The following is a 22,927-nucleotide window of genomic DNA, read 5'->3' as shown; positions in this document are numbered from 1 at the left end:
TCTCTTGGATGATTAGTGACTTTGAACATGTTTTCATATGTCTTTTGGCCTTTCTCTGTCTTCTTTTGAAAAGTGTCTATTTAGGCCCGTTGCCCATTTTGTGATTGGGTTGTTTATCTTCCTTTTGTTGAGTTGTATGCGTTCCCTATAAATGTTGGAGATTAAAACCTTATTGGTGATAACATTTGCAAATATGTTCTCCCATGCAGTGGGCTTTCTTGTTTTGTTGATGGTTTCTTTTGCTGTGCAAAAGCTTTTTATTTTGATGTAGTCCCATTTGTTTATTTTCTCTTTAGTTTCCATTGCCCTAGGAGCAGTATCAGTGAAGAAATTGCCTCGGCATATGTCTGAGATTTCGCTGCCTGTGGATTCCTCTAGTATTTTTATGGTTTCCCATCTTATGTTTAAGACCTTTATCCATTTTGAGTTTATTTTTGTGTATGGTGTAAGTTGGTGGTATAGTTTATTTTTTTTGCATGTATCTGTCCAATTTTCCCAACACCATTTATTGAAGAGGCTGTCTTGACTCCATTGTATGTTCATGCTTCCTTTGTCGAATATTAATTGAGCATAGTAGTTTGGGTCGATTTCTGGATTCTCTATTCTATTCCATTGATCTATATGTCTGTTCTTGTGCCAGTACCAGGCAGTTTTGAGAACAGTGGCTTTGTAATACAGCTTGATATCTGGTATTGAGATCCCACCTACTTTGTTCTTCTTTCTCAGGATTGCTGCAGCTATTCGGGGTCTTTTTTTATTCCGGATGAATTTTTGGAAAGTTTGTTCTAGGTCTGTGAAATATGCCATTGGTATTTTAATGGGGGAATGCATTGAATCTATAGATTGCTTTGGGTAATATGGACATCTTGATGATGTTGATTCTACCAATCCATGAACATGGTATGTTCTTCCATCTGTTTATGTCTTCCTCTATCTGTTTTTTCAACGTCCTTTAGTTTTCTGAGTAGAGGTCTTTTACCTCCTTAGTTAAGTTTATTCCTAGGTATATTAATTTTTTTGGTGTGATGGTAAATGGGATTGCATTTTTAGTCTCTCTTTCTGTAAGTTCATTATTGGTGTATAGAAATGCCATAGATTTCTTGGCGTTAATTTTGTATCCTGCTACATTGCCGAATTCATTTATTATGTCTAATAATTTTTTAATGGAGTCTTTAGGGTTTTCTATGTACAGTATCATGTCATCTGCTAATAAGGACAGTTTTACTTCTTCTTTTCCAATTTAGATGCCTTTTATTTCTTCTTCTTGTCTGATCACAATGGCTAGTACTTCCAGTATTATGTCGAACAGGAGTGGTGAGAGTGGGCATCCCTGTCTTGTTCCTGTTCTTAGGGGAAATGGTGTTAGTTTTTGTCCATTGAGTATGATGTTGGCTGTGGGTTTGTCATATATGGCTTTTATTATGTTGAGGTATGATCCTTCTATTCCCACCTTGCTGAGCATTTTTATCAAGAAAGGGTGTTGGATTTTGTCAAATGCTTTTTCTGCATCAATTGATATGACTATGTGATTTTTATCTCTCAATTTGTTTATGTGATGTATCACGTTTATTGATTTGCAGATATTGTACCATCCTTGCACCCCTGGGATAAATCCTACTTGGTTATGGTGTATGATCTTTTTGAGGTACTGCTGGATCCGATTTGCTAGCATTTTGTTGAGGATTTTGGCATCTGTGTTCATGAGGGATATTGGCCTGTAATTCTCTTTCATTGTGTTGACTTTATCTGGTTTTGGTATTAGGGTGATGCTGGCTTCATAGAACGAGCTTGGAAGTGTTCCTTCCTCTTGAATTTTTTGAAATAGTCTGATGAGGATAGGTTTTAGTTCTTCCTTGAATGTTTGGTAAAACTCCCCTGTGAAGCCGTCTGACCCTGGGCTTTTGTTTGCTGGAAGCTTTTTGATGACTGCTTCAATTTCTTCCATAGTTATTGGCCTATTGAGATTTTTAGAATCTTCCTGATTGAGTTTTGGAAGGTTGTATTTTTCTAGGAATATGTCCATTTCCTCCAGGTTGTCTAGTTCGTTAGAATAGACTTGTCCATAGTATTTTTTAACAATCCTTTGTATTTCTGTGAGGTCTGTTGTTATTTCTCCTCTTTCATTTCTGATTTTGTTTATTTGGGTCCTCTCTCTTTGCTTCTTGGTGAGTCTGGCTAGAGGTTCATCAATCTTGTTTATTCTTTCTAAGAACCAGCTCTTCGTTTCATTGATCTTCTGTATTGTTTTTTTTTTGGTCTCTATGTCATTCATTTCGGCTCTGATCTTTATTATCTCCTTCCTTCTGGATACTGTAGGCTTTTCTTGTTGCTCTCTTTCTAATTCTTTGAGTTGTAGAGTTAGATGATTTATTACCATTTTTTCTTGTTTTTTGAGGTAGGCCTGTAGAACTATAAACTTTTCTCTCAGGACTGCTTTCATTGTGTCCCATAGATTTTGGATTGTTGTGTTTTTATTGTCATTAGTTTCCAGGATGTTTTTAATTTCTTCTGGGGTCTCTTTGGTAACCCAATCATTGTTTAATAGCATGCTTCTCAGCTTCCAAGTGTTTGAATTTTTTGGGTTGTTTTTATTGTAGTTTATTTCTAATATTATGCCGTTGTGGTCTGAGAAAATGCTTGATATGATTCAATCTTCTTGAATTTGGGAAGACTTTGCTTGTGACCCAATATGTGGTCTATTTTTGAGAATGTCCCATATGCACTTGAGAAGAACATATATTCTGTGGCTTTGGGGTGAAATGTTCTGAAGATGTCAATTAAGTCCATTTGATCTAGTGAGTCATTTAGGCTTGCTGTTTCTTTGCTGATTTTTTGTCTAGAGGATTTATCCAGTGATGTCAGTGGTGTATTAAAGTCCCCTACTATGATTGTATTGCTGTCGATCTCTTTCTTGATATCTTCCAGGAGTTATTTTTATGTATTTGGGTGCTCCTGCATTGGGTGCATATATGTTTATCAGGGTTATATCCTCTTGCTGTATTGATCCCTTTAGTATTATGAAGTAGCCTTTCTTTCTTTTTTTTTTTAAATTAAATCTTTATTGTTCAGATTATTACATTTGTTCCTCTTTTTTCCCCCCATAACTCCCCTCCTTCCAGCTCCCACCCCACCCTCCGCCCTCACTCCCCACCCACTGTGTTCATCCATAGGTGCACGATTTTTGTCCAGTCTCTTCCCGCATCTCCCACACCCCTTTTCCCCCCAAGAATAGTCAGTCCATTCCCTTTCTATGTCCCTGATTCTATTATAATCACCAGTTCATTCTGTACATCAGGTTATTTATTCACTTGATTCTTAGATTCATTTGTTGATAGATGCATATTTGTTGTTCATAATTTGTATCTTTACCTTTTTCTTCTTCTTCCTCTTCTTAAAGGATACCTTTCAGCATTTCATATAATACTGGTTTGGTGGTGATGAACTCCTTTAGCTTTTCCTTATCTGTGAAGCTCTTTATCTGACCTTCAATTCTGAATGATAGCTTTGCTGGATAAAGTAATCTTGGTTGTAGGTTCTTGCTATTCATCACTTTGAATATTTCTTGCCACTCCCTTCTGGCCTGCAAAGTTTCTGTTGAGAAATCAGCTCACAGTCGTATGGGTATTCCCTTGTAGGTAACTGAGTTTCTTTCTCTTGCTGCTTTTAAGATTCTCTCTTTGTCTTTTGCTCTTGGCATTTTAATTAAGATGTGTCTTGGTGTGGTCCTCTTTGGATTCCTTTTGTTTGGGGTTCTCTGCGCTTCCTGGACTTGGAAGTCTATTTCTTTCACCAGGTAGGGGAATTTTTCTGTCATTATTTCTTCAAATAGGTTTTCAATATCTTGCTCTCTCTCATCTTCTGGTACCCCTATAATTCTGATGTTGGTACGTTTGAAGCTGTCCCAGAGGCTCCTTACACTATCTTCGTATTTTGGGATTCTTTTTTCATTTTGCTTTTCCGGTTGGGTGTTTCTCGCCTCTTCGCATTTCAAATCTTTGACTTGATCCTTGCGATCCTCTGGTCTGCTGTTGGGAGTCTGTATAATATTCTTTATTTCAGTCAGTGTATGCTTACTTTCTAGATGGTCCTTTATCAAACCATCGAGGGTCTCATTAGATTTCCTGTACAACTCATCAAGTTTATCGACAGACTCTAGAAGCCTCTTGAGAGACCTCAAAAGTGTGGTTCTGAACTCAATATCCTCCCTTGATAGTTTTGTCCTGTTTCTTTGTCTCCGCATTTTTTACGCTTTCTTGGTACACCCCCTAGTGGTCTTTGTGCGCAGTCTTGTTGTAGTTAAGCCTTGATTGTTATAGTTAATACTAGAGGGATTTGACCTCCAGGCCGACTGGCTGTGCTAATCTAGCCTTTGCCTGAGGCTATCCGGCAAATGGCTCTGTGCAGGGCTTGGGCAGGGCGGGTCCCACGGGATCAACAGGGCGGAGGAGGGAGCAGTTATGGCTGCTCTCAGTCCGTCCCCAGGGGCTCTGCCTCTCTGCCCCAGCAACAGCTGCAAACCTCGGAGGGACCGTAGCCGGACAGTCCTGCTTCTCCCGTTTGAGTCTGGGTCCCTAGAGACTCGCCCGGATCTGGAGCTCTGAGTCTGAGGCTCCCTCCGGATTGAAACAGACAACCGCGCCCTCAGCCACCAGCCCGTGCCGCGCGCACTCCGCACCTTAGTATTTTACTTCAGCACTGCGCCTCCTCTGATTCTCGGTTCCTCCTAGTTGTAGAACTTCCATTCAGCCAGCCTTCCTGTGGTTCTGGATGATGTCCGTTCTGTCTTTTAGTTGTATTTTTGAAGTGGTTGTTAGAGGCAGCAAACTCCGGTGTTAACCTATGTCGCCATCTTGGTTTTCTCTCTGAAGTGGCCTTTCTTATGTCTTGTTATGGCCTTCACTTTGAGGTCTATTTTGTCTGATATAAGTATTGCTACCCCAGCTTTTTTTTTTTCATTTCCATTTGCCTGAAAGATATTTTTCCATCTCTTCACTTTCAGTCTGTGTGAGTTCCTTATTCTGAGGTGGGTCTCTTGTAGACAGCAAATATATGGGTCATATTTTTTTTATCCATTCAGCCACTCGATGTCTTTTGATTGGCGTATTTAGTCCATTTACGTTTATAGTTATTATTGAAAGGTACTTGTTTGTAGCCATTTTTATTTTTTGTGCCTGTTTTCTTTCTTAGCTTTTTATTTCTTCTTTTTACACCAGTTCCTTTAGCATTTCTTGCATTGATGGCTCGGTGGTGATAAACTCCCTTAGCCTTTTTTTTTGTCTGTGAAGGTTCTTATTTCCCTTTCAATTTTGAATGATAGCTTGGCTGGGTAGAGTATTCTTGGATTCAGTCCCTTGCTTTGCATCACTTTGTAAATTTCCATCCATTCTTTTCTGGCCTGTTGTGTTTCTGTTGAGAAATCATTTGATAATCTAATGGGAGATCCCTTGTATGTAACTTTCTATCTCTCTCTTGCAGCCTTTAAGATTCTCTCTTTGTCCTGAACATTTGCCATGGTACTTATGATATGTCTTGGTGTGGGTCTTTTCAGGTTCATCTTGTTTGGGACTCTCTGTGCTTGTGTGACTTTTGTCTTCCCTACCTCAGTGAAGTTTTCTGACATTATTTCTTCAAATAGGTTTTCTAACCCTTGTTCCTCTTCCTGTTGTTTTGGCACCCCTATTATTCATATGTTGCTTTGTTTCATGTTGTCCCATAGCTCCCTTAGGCTCTCCTCCTGTCTTTTAATTTTTTTCTCCAATTGCAGTTCAGTTTGAGTGTGTTTTGCTTCCCTGTCTTCTAATTCGCTAATCCAGTCCTCTGCTTCTCCTAGTCTACTGTTGAAACTTTCTATGGTGTTTTTTAAATTTTTTTTTATTTTTTTTAAAAATATATTTTATTGATTTTTTACAGAGAGGAAGGGAGAGAGATAGATAGTTAGAAACATCGATGGGAGAGAAACATCGATCAGCTGCCTCCTGCACATCTCCCACTGGGGATGTGCCTGCAACCCAGGTACATGCCCTTGACCGGAATCGAACCTGGGACCTTTCAGTCCGCAGGCTGACGCTCTATCCACTGAGCCAAACCGGTTTCGGCACTATGGTGTTTTTTTATTGCAGCTATATCACTCTTCATTTCTTCTTGATTTTTACGTAAGTTATTGATTTTTTTCATTCATTTCTTCTTGATTCTTACATAAATTGTTGATTTTTTCCTCCGTCTGGTTTATAAACTCTAGGACCCTTATTCTGAATTCTTTTTCTGACATATTGCATGCCTCTGTTTCACTTATCAGCTTTTCTGGCATTCTTCCTTTTCTTTCTTTTGAGGGTTTCTTTGTCTACCCATTTGTGATCTCACTGACTGATCTAGATGTAGAGTCGTGCAGGGGCTGCTCCTTGGGTGGCAGTGGCTTCTGATGGCCCTGCCATAGGCAATGAGTCAGCGCCGGGAGATGATGGACACAGAGCTCTGGGTCCACGCAGCCAGGGGAATGCACTTTCAGTCCCCACCTAGTATGTGTACTTTAATAATCGATTTCGATGTGAGGGCGACCTGGCTGTGGCATCCCCATTGATCACCCCATTGATCACCGGGGTTGATTCAGCTGATCTGGCTGGCTACGCAGGTGTCCCCTTCCTCTCACACTGCTCCATTGCATTCCTGTACCTCCAGAAGCTATGTGCTGGGCCAAAGAGGATGACCTTCCCCGATAGAGGAAAGGACTGTTCTTTGGTCAAGGGTATATGAGTAGCTTGCTCCCTGGCTAGAGCCTCCAAACAAGCTCTCAAGGTCCATTTGTAGGAGACGTAGGGTAGTCAAGCTTCCAAATGAGGTGCTACATGTGGCAGTTTGCCTTAAAAAAAAAGATTATATAGCAAGATGTAGTGACAAGTCTAAATACAGCTGTAAATTCCAAGTACAGATGAAGGGTGAATGGTATCTGCCATAACCATAATATGAGACAGGCATATCATGATTTCTGTTGGTGGCAGACACAGATGCCACTGATGTGGTATGTTGCCCACATTCCTAGTTACAGTGCTAAATATCTGTTGTTGGTTCGCAGAAGCAGCAATTTCTTTTTCATCATCAAGTGTGCATCTTCCCGAATTCTATTCACTCCTAGACTGGGTGATGTCTAGGGGACTGTTGAGATGTGTGATTAGGTGACTCTGGATTGCTTCCACTCTGAGCCTGATGTCTGTGGCTGCTTGCCTGGGTCCCACCAATCCTCCAGTTTGGGCCTTCAGGGCTTGGCTCCAGGGCCTGGTGTTCATGGCCACACCTCCCCTTCTCTGGGCCCTTGTTGTCATGGCACTGGCCTACTTGGCTTCTGGAAGTTGCTCCTTTCTCAGTCGAAGGTGTCACTGCTCTGGAAGATTTCTCTGCATAGCTGGTCTGTGACTCAGCGAGAAGGTGTTGAGAAGGAGTCACATGTCAATTTCTTCAGAGGAGCCACCTCCATAGCTGCTGCATGACTCAGCCGAGCCCTTCCTGAGGTCCCACACAGGCAGGAAATAGCTGATTGTCTATCCCAGGAACTCCATCCTACCAACCCCTGTGCTGGAGCCAGCTGTCCCTGAATCATGGACCTCAAGTCAGCTGTCAGATGGTCTCCACTCATGTGGCCCTCTTCCAGCTCAGTCTCTCCAAGAAGACTTACATGAGCTCATCTAAATAATGTGAATACCCATACACTCCTTCTCCACCCCACCCCCACAGGTTCTTATGTCACAGAAAGAAAAATCTTTCTTCAGATTCTGTGTTTTGAATGGAGGAATTACACCTTAATGGAAACATTCTCTTTATGACACAAGGGAGAATCCTGTTCTTTAAATAAATGCAGAGATTACATTATCTCAATTTGGAAGGAACATTACAGTATTCCATCTATTTTAAGACTTGCTTTTTTTTTTTTTTTTTCTCCATGCTTGAATACCTTGGAATATGTGTCTTATAATTCCTGGTGTCTTACAATTCCTGGTGTCTTGTATTTGAAGAAATAGGATGAGTAAAGAGAGTCTTCTTGGGTATTAAAGTATCAGGGACTGGAGCTGAAACACAGATGGCCAACTATATGCCAGGGGAGGAAAAGATCATCCCAGGGACAAGGTCCCGCTGTACAATACTCCCAGTTCTGCCTGTTGCTAGGCACCCAGGACTTTCCACCCTGATAACCTTCTGTACCTGGCCTAAATGTTGTCTCTAGTTTGACCAGATACTCAATAAATGCTTGCTTATTGAATGGATAGGTGCACAGCAGCCATTGCAAGGTGACAATATGGTGGAGTGGTTAAAACCAAACATTTAGACCAGGGGTCCTCAAACTACGTCCCGCGGGCCACATGCGGCCCGCCGAAAACATTTATCCTGCTCGCTGGGTGTTTTTGCAGCCGCTGTGTGCATAGAAATTTGTTCGTAGTTTTTTTTTAAACTATAGTCCGGCCCTCCAACGGTCTGAGGGACAGTGAACTGGCCCCCTGTTTTAAAAGTTTGAGGACCCCTGATTTAGACTCAGACAGAGTAGAATTCTAGGCCTGAATTTATCACCTCCTAGATCAGTGGTTCTCAACCTTCCTAATGCCGCGACACTTTAATACAGTTCCTCATGTTGTAGTGACCCCCAATTTCATTGTTACAAATTGAACATAATTAAAGCATAGTGATTAATCACAAAAACAATATGTAATTATATATGTGTTTTCCGATGGTCTTAGGCGACCCCTGTGAAAGGGTCGTTTGACCCCCAAAGGGGTCGCGACCCACAGGTTGAGAACTGCTGTCCTAGATGGTCTTTTGCAGATCTCTGTTCCTCACCTGTGAAATGGGATAACAGTACTGCTGTTGCAGGGCTATTGTGAAAATTAAGTGAGGAAATGCATGAAACTTCTAGCAGTCTCTGTTAAACAGTAATTGTGTAATAAATTTCAGCTCTTACTACTATTCATCACTAGATCGTGAATCTACATAAGATCATAATAATGCAATAATTGCTTTTATTGTGAAATGCTTTATCCTTCAAATGAAGCTGTACCATTATACAGTTGATATTTATTCATATTTAAATTTGGTGTTTATATGTATGCAAACACTTTAAATAGCTAAATACCTTCTTTTTTAAATAGCAATACTTGTTTAACATTATAATGTTATCTATGAACATTAATAGTCAAATGTTTTAACATGCATATACATATTTTTATACATTGGGAAAGACTGAAATGTTCTTTTCTGTGTAGCTGGTCAGGGGTTTCTCTCAACCTTGGAAAATGGTAGCTGCTTTTATAAAAGTGGTCTGAACAGATTTTACTTTTCCCTCTTCAACATATTATAAATCAGTGATTTTCAACCTTTTTCATCTCATGGCACAAATAAGCTAATTACTAAAATGCTGCAGCACACCAAAAAATATATGTTTTGCTGATCTGACAAAAATAATAGGTATAATTTTGATTCATTCGCACCAGATGGCTATTGTTGCGTTGACTGTTATCATTTTTTAAATTTGACAATCTGAGGGAAAAGAGGTCAATGACCCTGACTAACTAATTGGGTACTGCATATTTTAAAAATTATTGTGGCACACCAGTTGAAAATTGCTGCTATAAATTCATTTGAAAAAGCAAGTGGCTTGTTTCCTTTTTTTTCCTCTTCTTTTTCAGAAATTGGGTTGCTGTCTGAGCACTTGGAGGGGAGAGAATCCTGTGTGTCTGTGTGTCACGTTTGAGGGGAGTGTCTCCAGTGACCTCCTGGAATGTCAGTAAAGCGCTGAGTCACACAGAACCTCCCACCAGACAGCATGAGGCAGCAATTAGAAACTAACCATTAACTGCAGGGCAGGAAGAGATGAGTACAGTTTCCAGCTGTTTGACAAGTAAACACCAGTGATATTTACCATTACCTAAATGGAACTAGAGTCACATACATATCAAGGCCCTTGTGTGAGGGAGGTGGGTTATGAAGATTACCTACCTAGTCTTTGTGCTTGACTCTGGCAGGATGCAGAGTGAGTAGAAAAGGTTATTTAGAAATGCCTCTTGGAAGAATCTGGGCTTTGCAGGAAAGAACAGACAGATATGGGAGACAAAGAATTCCTGAGCTTGTCCACACTGTCCCCATCACACATTAGCCACATGTAACTATGTAACTAGGTATCTTCCTGTTGTGGTATCTTTGCTCAGTTGCCTCGCCTATCTAAATCACCCTTCCCTGGAGAAATTCTACTTGTCTCTCAAGACCCATTTCCAGTGTCACTTCCTCTGTGATGCCTTCCTTATCTTTCCCGGACAGAATTACTATTATGTTTTTTTTACTCTGTGGTAACAGCCCTTTATTATAATGTATATGAATTAGCTATACCTAAAATATACAGGCATACTTTAGGACCACCCCAATAATGCAAATATTGCAATAAAGCAAGTCACATATATTTTTTGGTTTTTCAGTGCCTATAAAATTGAAAGTTATGTTTATTCTATAGTCTATTAAGTGTATAATAGCAGTATGTCTAAAAAAGAACATACCTTAACTAAAAATACTCTATTGCTAAAAAAAAAAAGCATAGTCTGAGCCTAATTTGAAAATGGTGCTGATAGACTTGCTGGATGCAGATATCGCCACAAAATTTCAATTTGTAAAAATGCACTATCTGTGAAGCACAATAAAGTAAGGTATGCCTGTTTATTATCAGATATTTATATATAGGATTTATAAAATAGATCTACATATATTTTTAGCCTGTTAATGAGATGGAATATGTGAATTGCTTTTTGAATGTTGAACCAGCCTTGCATTCCTGGAATAAATTCCATTTGGTTGTGGTGTATAGTTCTTTTTGTACATTGTTGGATTCAATTTGCTATTATTTTGTTGAGGATTTTTGCATCTATATTCATGAGAGATATTAGTCTATAGATTTCTTAGAATGTCTTTGTCTTGTTTTGGTACTAGGAGAATGTTGACAGAATGAGTTAGGAAGTGTCTCCCCTGCTTCTCTTTTCTAGGACAGGTGGCAGGTAATTGACACGGTTTACTCCTTAAAATTTTGGGAAAATTCTTCAGTGGAACTATGTGGGCTTGATGATTTCTGTTTTGGAAGGTTATTAATATGCCCTTAGCATAATAATCACAGTTATTTTAAATTCCAGGTCTGATAATTCCCAAATCTCTGCCCTATCTCAGTCTGGCTCTGATAATGGCTTTGTCTCCTTAGGCTGTATGTTTGCCTTTCATCATGCCTTTTTGTTGAAAGTCAGATATGATGTACCAAAAAAAAAGAACTGCGGTAGATAAGACTTTGGTGTGAGGGCTAAGCTGTGTTTACTCTTTTTAAAACATCTTTATTGTTGAGAGTGTTACAGATTTTCCTCCTTTTTCTCCCCATTGCCCCACTTCACCTGGTTTCCCCCCCATCCCAGGCCTTTATCACCCTATTGTCTGTGTCCATAGATAATGTATATTCTATATAATAAAAGCCTAATATGCAAATTGTTCGACCGGGAGTTTGACCGTTCACTATGATGTGCGCCGACCACCAGGGGGCGGTGTGGAACACGGCAGACATCAGCGATGCGGTGCTGGCAGCAGGTGGCAGTGGAGACACTGCCGTGGGACCATGGTGGGATGGTAGAGCAGGTGAGCGGGTGGTGCCAGACCAAGGCAGGTGCGAGCGGGGACTCAATCGCCTTGCGGATCACCCTACAGACAGCAACCAGTGGCAGAGGTGGGGGGCAGGGCTGCCACCTGGCTCCCAAGCACTGAGGGAGCTGATTGGGGGGCCCAACCCAGATCGATTGCCCCAAAGGTGGGATGGTGGAGCAGGTGAGGGGGCGGTGCCAGGCCAAGGTAGGGTGCCAGGCAGGGCTGCAGGGCTACAAGACTGGGGGAGAGGGCTGGGGCCTGATTTCCCACAGGCCACCTCGAGGGACCCTACCCATGCACGAATTCATGCACTGGGCCTCTAGTATGCATATAAGATCTTTGGTTAATCTCTTCCCCCTTCCCCCTGAGATTCATCAGTCTGTTCTATGTTTTCATGCCTTGGTTCTATTTTACTCATCAGTTTATTTTGTTCATTAGATTCCTTGTTCATCAGATTTCTTGTTCATCTTGACTACTCTAGATATCTCATATAAGTATTTGTCTTTTGGTGACTGGCTTATTTCACTTAGCTAATGTCCTTAAGTTTAGTACATATTATGACATATGACAGGATTTCCTCTTTTTTTTTTTGTTACTTTGAAGGGGCATTTATTCAAATAGTGGTTTGTTAAAAAATCACATTATTTTATAGACAATTTTCTTTTGGTTGTATGAACTCTTTTTATAATACATCTTTTAAGGCTTATTTCATTATTGGTCTTTCGCTATTGCTCAGAAAAGTATCTATCCAGGATGGTGTTAACTAAGCCCAAAGAAGGTGCCAAATGCATACTTGTCAATTAATTAATCATACAAAATGCAATATAGCTATTCTTTGTTTTTTCATCATAGATCTTTATAAGAGTTTGGGGGAAAACTGAGGGTCTGTGTGGGGTCCAGAAGCTGCCACATTCTATCCCTCCCTCCTTTTTCACCTACACTGACCTGGAGCTGTACTTCTTGAGGATAGTGTCCAAAAGGCCAACGAGCTCTTCAGCATTGATGAACTTCTGTGTGCTGAGGGTGTACTGAACATCTTCTCACAGAAGTCTGCAATCTCCATCCACTCCTGAACGAAGACGCAGAGCTGCTCTGACAGGTGGGAAAGGAGTTCTTCCACGTGAGGTGCGGTCCCACCCAGGGTGCCATGACCAGTCAACACCTTCTTCAGCTCATTATGCAAGGAAGTATAGATAGTGTGGATAGAGTCCTTCCTGCTGAAGAAAGACTGGCCCCCTAGTTTCTGCCCCAGGTAGGTGAGGCTGTGATAGACCTTCTTGGCTGTGGCCAGGTGGGCCAAGGCCGCCAGCAGCAACAGCCAGCTGCCCCCCGCGCTCTTGTTGGCCTCTCATTCCTTCTCCACATTTTTTTAAAATTAAATCTTTATTGTTCAGATTATTACATTGGTTCCTCTTTTTTCCCACCATAACTCCCCTCCACCCAGTTCCCACCCCACCCTCCGCCCTCACTCCCCACCCACTGTCCTCATCCATAGGTGCACGATTATTGTCCAACCTTCTCCACATTGTTGTTGGCCTTGTCATAAGAGAAGACACCCAGGTGAGAGAAGAATGTCTCCAGCACAGCCTGTTCCACTGGGACCAGGGAGGCCAGCTGGATAGACTTCCCCATGTGAGCTGTGCTCTAGCTGCACCCATGTGGCTGAGCTCTCCCTTGCATTTCCAGATTCTCAAGCTGGAATTTCCTTTTTTAAGGCTGAATAATATTCTATTGTATTCCATACTTTCTTTACTCATTAATTCTTTGATGGACATTTAAGGTTGCTTCTACCTTTTGGTTATTGTGGATAATACAGCTATGAACATGAGTGTGCAAATGTCTCTTTGAGATCCTGTTTTCAATTCTATTGGATATAATACACAAAAGTGGGATTGTTGGATCAATGATAGTTCTTTTTAATTTTTTGAGGAACCTCCATACAAACCACATGATGAATCTCTCTGTCTTTAAGACTCTGAACTCCTCAAAGGTGATACTTTGTCTTATTCACCTTACTTCCTCCATCATTTGACATAGTGCCTGACACCCAATAGGTAATCAATAAGTATTTGTATTTCTGAATAAGTAGTAGATTCTAGAGACATCATTAGCTCACAAGATCAATCTTAGCAGTGAAGTCTTGCCCAATGTTGCTTTCTCTGTGTGTATGCAATGTGTATTAGCATGTACTAATTTGAAATATCAAATTTGGCATTTCCAGAAAGAAAATCACCAATACTTTTCTGAATGACAATAGCTTCAGAACAGTTCTGAAACTAGAAAGAAACAAAGCATCACATCTCATGTATTTTTATTATTAACTGCCACCCAGAAGTCTACCAGTCTTGTGATACAGAGTGGAAGTTAGAAGTTTTCAATTGGATATGACTTCCTCCTGGATTTGAGTTCTGGATTCCTTCCAGATTCCTTCCTGGATTTGAGTTCTGGAAGCCTTGGCTAGTTAGGTTTGTACCTTTTTTTGAAAATATATTTTAGTGATTTTTTACAGAGAGGAAGGGAGAAAGATAGAGAGTTAGAAACATCGATGAGAGAGAAACATCGATCAGCTGCCTCCTGCACATCTCCCACTGGGGATGTGCCTGCAACCCAGGTACATGCCCTTGACCGGAATCGAACCTGGGACCTTTCAGTCCGCAGGCCGACGCTCTATCCACTGAGCCAAACCGGTTTCAGCAGCCTTGGCTTCTTGAGAGGATTATGCCACCAGTAGTAGAGAGAAGCTATTGCCAATGAGAGGAGGGTAATTACTTAGGATTAACAACAGGACACGAATTTGTGGGTCTCATTCATGGTATTCACTCTTACAACTTCCAGGAAGGTGGGAAGAACATTGAGAGAGATGGCTGAGTGATGCACCATGGAGGCTGGGCCCTAGCAGCTGAAGCAACCATCTTGTTCCAGATTCCTCTATCCGAGCTTGGCATGGAAGCCCCGGGCTGCCAATCTTCAATGGGCCATGTGAGTGTAAACAGGAAATGAATATTTTGCTGTGGGTGCCTTTTTTATAACCTTGGGGAAGGGCTGAACAGGAAGAAACATCCATAATTGGACTTTTCACTATCTTAGTAGAATGGTGACTTGGAGTTGACTTTGATTTAAGGAAATAAAGCAATTTAATGATTCATGTACAGCTAGATTGCAAGAGGAAGTTCCTAGCACATATGTAATACATCTAGCACAGTTCTTGGATGTTTAAGGGACTTGATAAGGATTATTTTCCTTCACCCTTACTTGTAGGTAATGGCTAATGCATATCCTTTGATAATTTGAAATACATCCTTAAAAATATTGAGTGTTGACCACATTTGGGGTGGGAGGATTGACTTGTTTTAAGTGCAACTTGGAAGCATGTTATTTCTTAGGCAATGCCCTAGGGGCGGGGGTGTGACTGGATAAAAAAGGTGAAGGGGCCTGGCCAGTATGGCCAAGTCCCATCCACCAGGAGGTCCCAAGCACCAGGAAGTTGCCGGATTCACAGGTTTGATTCCAGGTCAAGTTGTCACTGTGCCCAGGTTGTGGGCTTGATCCCTAGTAGAGGGAATGCAGGAGGCAGCCAATCAGTGTTTCTCTTTCATCAATGTTTCTCTCTCTCTCTTCTTCTTTCTGAAATCAATGAAAACATAAACATATTAAAAAATGAAGGTGAAGGGATTAGCTAAAGAACATATATGCAAACCCCGTGGACAAGGAAAATAGTTTGGTGAAGGCCAAGGGAGGGGAAGCCGGGGGGGGTGGGGGGGGCGGCGCGGGGTGGAGGTGGGCAAAGGGCAGGAAAAAGGGGGACACCTGTAATTATGTCAATATTAAAAATGTTTAATAAAAAAAATAAAGGCACTGAGTAACCTAATGCAAAAAAGAGGAATTCTTACGTAAACAAAATTGTGCTAATCTGGGTTTTCAGATAGTTTACTTAATGTAATAACTAAGAGATTAAGGAAAACTCCTTTTTTTCAAAAGCACTGCTTGCACAAACTGTGAGTGACAACCTGACCCAGTGAGTACCAAATCCGCCCTAAAGAGCAGCTCTGCTCAAAGGTCTTGTGAGGGAATTGTCATGAGTAATGGGGGCAAGCCACAGAGGAAATAGAGTTCCAGTTTACCACTCACTCTATCTAGATAAGGGAAGCCACACTGCAGGTCAGTCCTTTTGTTAGGATTACATGACAGGAAATGAGAGATCATGTTATTCCAATGCAAAGAACTGGGCTGAGGGTCACTTGCTTTGCCAGCTGCTCTAATAAATGGTTAATGACTGGTCAATCTCACAAGATCCTCATAAGGCGGTTTAGTGACTGGATTGTCACTTTGCTTTCTCTACTTCCTCCTGGGAGAGGGACAGAGAAGTGTGCTAATTTTATTATTTATATAAAGCTAAGATACTTGTGATTTTTCCACACCCATTTTCCTTTCAGGTAGGAAGCCAAAGCCAAACAAACAAACACACAAATCTTGGTTTTAAAGAACTCTTTCTGGGCTTCTGAACTGAAGAAGTCATCTATGGAATTTAGAAAAAACCTGGGACTGTTAGAAGGATTTTGGACATCACATGTATCCAGTACCTTCTTTATGGATAGGAAGGAAGTTCAAGCTGATGTGGAATTGCCATGTGCCCCAGTGACATGTAGAACAGAGTAGAGACTAAAATGGTTCTCCTGATCGCTGGTCCAGCACACGTTGATAAAATCAAACATATGAGTGACCTTATAAAGCACCAATATTCTGTTTCCCAACAACTATTTACTTATGATCTCTTTTTAAAAATCCAGTTTAATGTCCATAAGGACTTATGGACCACTATAATCTTACAAGAGTAATAAATGTGTTATATATCGTGTAGGCAATGCATTGTTTCATTTACAAAACCAGCAGAAACCTAATGCAAAAAAAGAAGGAGGAGGAGGATAAGAAGGTAGAAAGGAGAAGGAGGAAGAGAAAAATAAAAGTATAGGCTGGTTTCCTTTATAGAGAAGTAAAAATTCTAATAAAAATGTGAGCAAATGGTAGAATATAGCAATATTCCCCCACCATGCACTGATGGTTGAATATTAAACGTTTTATTAATTTAAATATCATATAGATGGATACAATACAAAAAGCTCATGAATAATAAATGCTGAAATAGCATTTATTTACTCTTGATTAAAATGTAGAAATCAAGAAAATGAGAAATAAGTGATTATAGTGAGTTCTAGCCAAGGGAATAGGAAGAGAAGTGAAGTGTCCCATTTCTGGGCTGAGGCCTGTAAGACACAGGTGCACTCCCTGCTCTGTTTTCACCTGCTGCTGGCTGGATTCCAGTGAAAATGAGGCTCCGGGGGATGGCAGAACCACACAATGGAAGGATGCTGGGTCCTTGAATTACCTCACAGAGAAGCTATGAGCAAAAAGCACATGCATTGATCAGGTTTATACACAAAGAGTCTACCTTTGTTACGATCGAGACATTATGCATTTTGGGTCAGCTTAGCCTACCCCTTTGCTATTCCAGCACACCAATTCTTTACTACAATAGTTACATGAGCCAATTCCTTATTCTGTCTATCTATCTATCTATCTATCTGTCTATCTATCTATCTATCTGCATCTTATTTGTTCTATTCTCTGGAGAACCCTGACTAATACAACCAGGATGTAGATGGCTACGAAGGGTAGCCCTAAAAAAGGGACAATTTTAATGTTCTGACAACAGAGTGGCTTAAAATAGCTCCCTCCCTTCCTCTGTCCCTTCTGCCATGATTACATACTTGCACTACCTTGGTCATGACAGAAGCTTGCATCACCCAGACTGGGAATCTGAGGGTCTAGATTGAAACTGGTGCCACAGCCTGACAGGTGATGAAATCCTTGCAATAGCTTTTCCGTGGAAAGCTACTAAGGAGATAGCATCACATTTTGTTAGGAGTACCACTGACTTCATATAGAGTCTGGTCAACATCCTTGACTTGCATCTCCCCAAAGCTTTCAGAAGGGAAAATAACTTTGTGAATACACCTCATTGTAATTAAGAAAAGACCAGGAAGTGTAATTTATACTCCTTTAATTTATTTAGATAGTAAAAATAGGACCTAAAGGTGTGATCACCTTTTTAAAAAAAATTGCTGCCTACAATTTGACTTAGTTCTAAACTTCCTATGTGTTGTGTTGTAAGTAAATCTATTAACACTTATTTGTGAGAGTAAGATTTATTATTTAATCATCACTGTACATCCAGGCAGGACTATGTCTTTGCCTTCCTGATCAACTTAAAGTTTTCTTGTTCCTGAAATCTCCTAGAAAATCATTTTATAAGCATAAATATTTTAATGTATCTCTAAAAATAATTTTTATAAAACAATCAGAATAAACTGATTATACCTTTAAAATTACCAAAAACTTCTTTGTCATCAAAAATCCAATTAGTGTACAAATTTATAATTGTCCCATGTATATTCTACACAAAGGGAACCTTGTATGAACCAATTTTCCCCCCACATGATAAAGCATCATCAAAATCTTTCTATGGTATTATATACTCTCTATAGTATTATATTTAATAGCTGACTAGTAATTCTCTGTATAATTACATTATAATTTATTTAACCAACATTATATTAATGGATATTTAAGTTTGTTTTGAACTTCTTTTTTTCTGTGAAGAATACCACATATGCTATTTATAATCATAGATGAAACATTGAGCAAATGCTTAATCATATCCTTAAGATATTGAAAGTGAAAGTGAAATAGCTAGATAAGAGGTTAGGAGTTCATAAGCTGTAAGTAATAGAGTGGCCTGAATATATGGTAAGAGGTTCATATGGGCTTGTTACTATTATGAAAGTAGAAGCCTGACATGGAGGTAGGGGGTTCCAGGGTTGGTTCCTGCTCCAATGAAGTCAGGCTCTTCCTTTAAAAAAAAATATTTTTTTATTGATTTCAGAGAGTAAGGGAGAGGCAGGGAGAGATAGAAACATCAATGATAAGAGAGAATCATTGATTGGCTGCCTCCTGCATACCCTCTACTGGGGATTGAGCCCGCAACCCAGTCATACACCTTTGACCAGAATCAAACCTGTGACCCTTCAGTCTGCAGGCCAATGCTCTATCCACTGAGCCAAGCTGGCTACGGCTCTTTTTTCTTTCTACTTCACCATCTTTAGTGTTTTGGTGATGTCTCCTGTGACAGGTAGTGACAGATGCTGCAGCTCAACCCATTATATACTCACATGGCAGAGCCCAGCAGGAAGGAAAGGGCCCTGGGCAAGGAACTTTCCCTTGCATTGTCCCCTCTGTTATTAAGGGCCAAAAGCTAACCAAAAACCTCCCAACAGACTTTGTCTTACATCACATTAGCCAGACCTGGCTCACCTGCCCATCCTAGGCCAGTCGTGGTAAAGGGGAGCGGAGTTGCTCTGACTGACTTACTTCAAGGACAAATCTTTGGGAGCTTGGCGCAAACTGCTCAAAGCAAGTCAGATTTCTTAAACAACGGACCAAGCAGATAGGTTAACAGCCTTCAACAGTGAATGCTGTTGGGGACTGTGTATAAAACCCAAATGTTCCTCAGCAGGAAACTTTATCAGTGCTCGGTGTCTGCTTTCTTATTTACCACTGCAAACAGAGTATTGGCATGTAGGAGCTGCTTACAAAGTATTAATTGAACAAAGTCCTTCTCAGGGCACCCACTTAAAAAATATTCAAAAGAACAGCTCAAGAGCTCACCCAGAATCCTGAAGTAGTGCTCAGATTCCTCCACAGCCTCTTGCACCACAGTCCTGCTCAAACCTCATCTCCAACTATTTATTGTGAAAATTTTCAAACATGTTAAAAAGTTGAAAGAATAATATAATCACTTCTCATGTACCTCAAATTCAATAACTGTTAATATATGGTCATACCTGCTTTATCTAAAAATGTATAGAATATTTACACATATTCTATATGATACTTTCGTTCTAACTACGTTATATACACCTCCTAAAATACTGACATTGTTCTACATACCTGCAAAACCATGATGTCATCCAAAACAATGAAGAATTCTTCAATATCTTCTAAGATTCAGCTATATTCAAATTTCTCCATTCATCTCCCAAATCCTATATAATAAAAGCCTGATATGCTAAGTGTCCGGTCTTCTAGTAGGCCATTCAACCAATCAAAGCGTAATATGCTAATGATGTGCTAAGGCCACTCAACCACTCACTATGATGTGCACTGATCACGAGGGGGAAGATGCTCCGACTTGTAGGTGAGCTTGCTGCTGGGGTCCAGCTGATTGGGACTGAGCGAGATGGGCCAGACATGCCCTGGAGCCCTCCCGTGTGCCCTCCCTGGCTGGCCAACCTCCCACATCCCTCCCCAGCCCTAATCATGCACCAGTGGGGTTCCTTGGTCTGGCCTGCACCCTCTCGCAATCTGGGGCCCCTCGGGGGATATCGGAGAGCCAGTTTCGGCTAGATCCCACAGGCCAGGCTGAGGGACCCCACTGGTGCATGAATTAGTGCACCGAGCCTCTAGTCCTATCTAATAAAGAGGAAATATGCTAATTGATCCTCATGCTGTCACAAAGATGGCGGATCCCACAGCCAATAAGGAGGGAATATGCTAATTGATTGCCCAGCCCTCAAAGGTGGCACCCACAGCCACAAGATGGAGGCACCCAGTCCCCTCAGCCCCGCTGGGGCGGCAGGCACAGCAGCAGAGGTGTCATGGGGGCGTTGCCTTCCCCTGATTGCCAGGTCGCCTCTCGCCCTGAGGGCTCCCAGACTGTGAGAGGAGGTGGGCCGGGCTGAGGGCCCCCCCTCCAGTGCATGAATTTTCATGCACCGGGCCTCTAGTCCTATCTAATAATAGAGAAACATGGTAATTGACCATACCTTCGCTATGTCTCCCATTGGCTAATCAGCGTGATATGCAAAGTAACTGCCAACAAAGATGGCGGCTAATTTGCATACTGCAGACAGGGCGGGACACCAGGAGCCTCCATCTAGGCCCCCGTGTGTGATCCCAGGAGCTACCAGAAAGCCAGGCCGCAGGCAAGGTGACCCCCCAGACCCAGGAGCCACCTTGCCTGGGCCTTGATCGTGATCATGATCAGAAAGCTGGGGCGCAGGCAAGGCTGCCCCCTGGAACCCAGGAGCCCATTGGCGAGGTCTGCAGGCGAAGCAGTGATCAAGCTATGAGAGGGAGGGTGGGGTGTGGAAGGAGCTACAGGAGCAGCTCTGGCCGGAGACTGAAGACTCCCGCTGGAGCAAGGAGCAAAGACTGAAGGCTCCAGCCGCAGTGAAGACTGTGTCCAGAGCGAAGATGGAAGGCGGTGGCCAGAGTGAAGTTCTGGGTCCCGGGTGCCAGAGGAAAACTGGCAGCCAGGGGAAAGAAGGCCTATTACACAAATCTTCGTGCAACGGGCCTCTAATATATATATATAATATTGAATTGTGTTTCTGTGTCTCTCTAATCACTTTTATGACAGAATAGTCCCCCACTATTTTTTTTCCACAGTAGTAACCTTTTGAAGATACCAGGCCAGTTGTCTTATAAAATGTTCCATATTCTAGATCTGTCTGATTATTTTTTGAGGTGTCATTTAACTTATTTTCTAGCATCAGTAATGATAGATTTGGTAAATTTGATACTTCAAGAATAGAGTCCATTCTATAAGGAACCATCAATACAAATTTGCATATATATAATAGACCTTACATGCTTATAAATAATGGACTCTCTCTACATAATTATAAAAACAGTCTATAATGCTAATATTTGAGAATAACAGAATGGATTATAGCAAAACAGAAAAATAAATGACTTAAAAGTCAATACTAGAGAGCTTCACCATGCCACAGTGATATTCCCCACTGGCAATCTTTTTTCTTAGATACCATTATTCTTGTATTGTATGACCATGAACTCTATTTTTTTTTTTCTCAGTTCAAGAGTTCTCACTGAAAACTTGAAATTCTCACTAGAAAAATAAAAACTTACGTTGCTTTATTGTGCAGAGCCATCTTTTCCTTCTAGGCCATCATGAGGGGATTTTACTTTTTTCAACCAAAGTATTGCCCTAAACAAGAATGTCATTCATTCCAATGCTCCATTCATGATGAAGTGGCCCCAGGAGATTTAAAATTCCAGTTAAAAATATTACAACCATTTTGAATAATTAATATAGGCATATGTTTAAAAATTTTAAATGTACAAAAGAGCTTAAATATAAAATAAGCCTCCCTCCAAATCCTGTCTCTGAGTTTATTTCCCCAGATGCAACTATAGTTACTATTTTTAATGTATCTTTTCTAAGATATTTTATGTATATGCAAATATATTTAAAATCTTAATTTTATACATAAATATAGTTTACTATTCATCCTTCTCTATATTTTGCTATTTGTTTTTGTTTGTTAATCCTCACCCAAGGATATTTTTCCCATTGATTTTTAGAAAGATTGGAAGAGAGAGGGAAAGACAGAGAAATATCGATATGCAAGAGCTCCGATAAGGGACTGGGCCTGGGAGAAGCCTGTAACCTAGGTACGTGCCCTTGACAGGATCAAACCCGGGACCCTTCTGTCCGCAAGCTGATGCTCTACCCACTGAGCCAAACCAGCTAGGGCTCTTGCTATTTGTTTTTGTTGTTGTTGTTATTATGGATTGTTCCATATGTGCACAAATAGAGCTATTTTTCTATTTTTAGTGACTGCATAGTATTCTATTCTATTGTTTGTATGTACAGTAATTTTAAAAAATATGTCTTTATTGATTTTTAGAGATAAAGGGAGAGAGAGAGAGAGAAAGATTGATATAGAAGAAAAACATTGATTGGTTGCACCCTGACAGGGGTGGAACCAAACCTGAAACCTGGGCATGTGCCTTGACTGAGAATGGAACCAGTAACCTTTAAGTACATGGGACGATGCTCAAGCAACTGACCCACACCAGCCAGGGCTGTACGTATAGTAATTTAATGAATTCTCTATTGATTATGTTATTTGTGATCTTTTACTATTGTTACAAAGAGTGCTTTACTGAATATCCCTGTATATATATCTTTGCCAGGTTATGTTGGGAGACAATTCTCCATGGGTCTCTCACATTTCTGCATGTCTTGTGAGCAAAGGCATCAGTTTTTGTTTCAGATGATCTTTTCAAGGATATTTGTGTAGTAAGCAGCTTGGAGACAGAGAACAATAGTGTTTCCTTCTGGGGCAAATCCCAGGTTGTTTATTGTCCAGGAGAATAAAGGTAATATCTTCCTCCGGAGTGATGGCTAGGTAGTCTTACT

At 40.9% G+C, this 22,927-nt stretch overlaps 1 pseudogene; it reads right to left on the bottom strand.

The window, feature by feature from the left end:
* Positions 1–12,578: 12,578 nt before the first annotated feature.
* On the bottom strand, positions 12,579–13,275 carry LOC102426485 (annotated as a pseudogene).
* Positions 13,276–22,927: the final 9,652 nt, after the last annotated feature.

Source organism: Myotis lucifugus, unplaced genomic scaffold (assembly GCF_000147115.1).
Source record: "Myotis lucifugus unplaced genomic scaffold, Myoluc2.0 scaffold_47, whole genome shotgun sequence".
Taxonomy (NCBI): domain Eukaryota; kingdom Metazoa; phylum Chordata; class Mammalia; order Chiroptera; family Vespertilionidae; genus Myotis; species Myotis lucifugus.
Note: the sequence above shows the minus strand (reverse complement) of the source record. Positions and strands in the feature narration are given on the sequence as shown.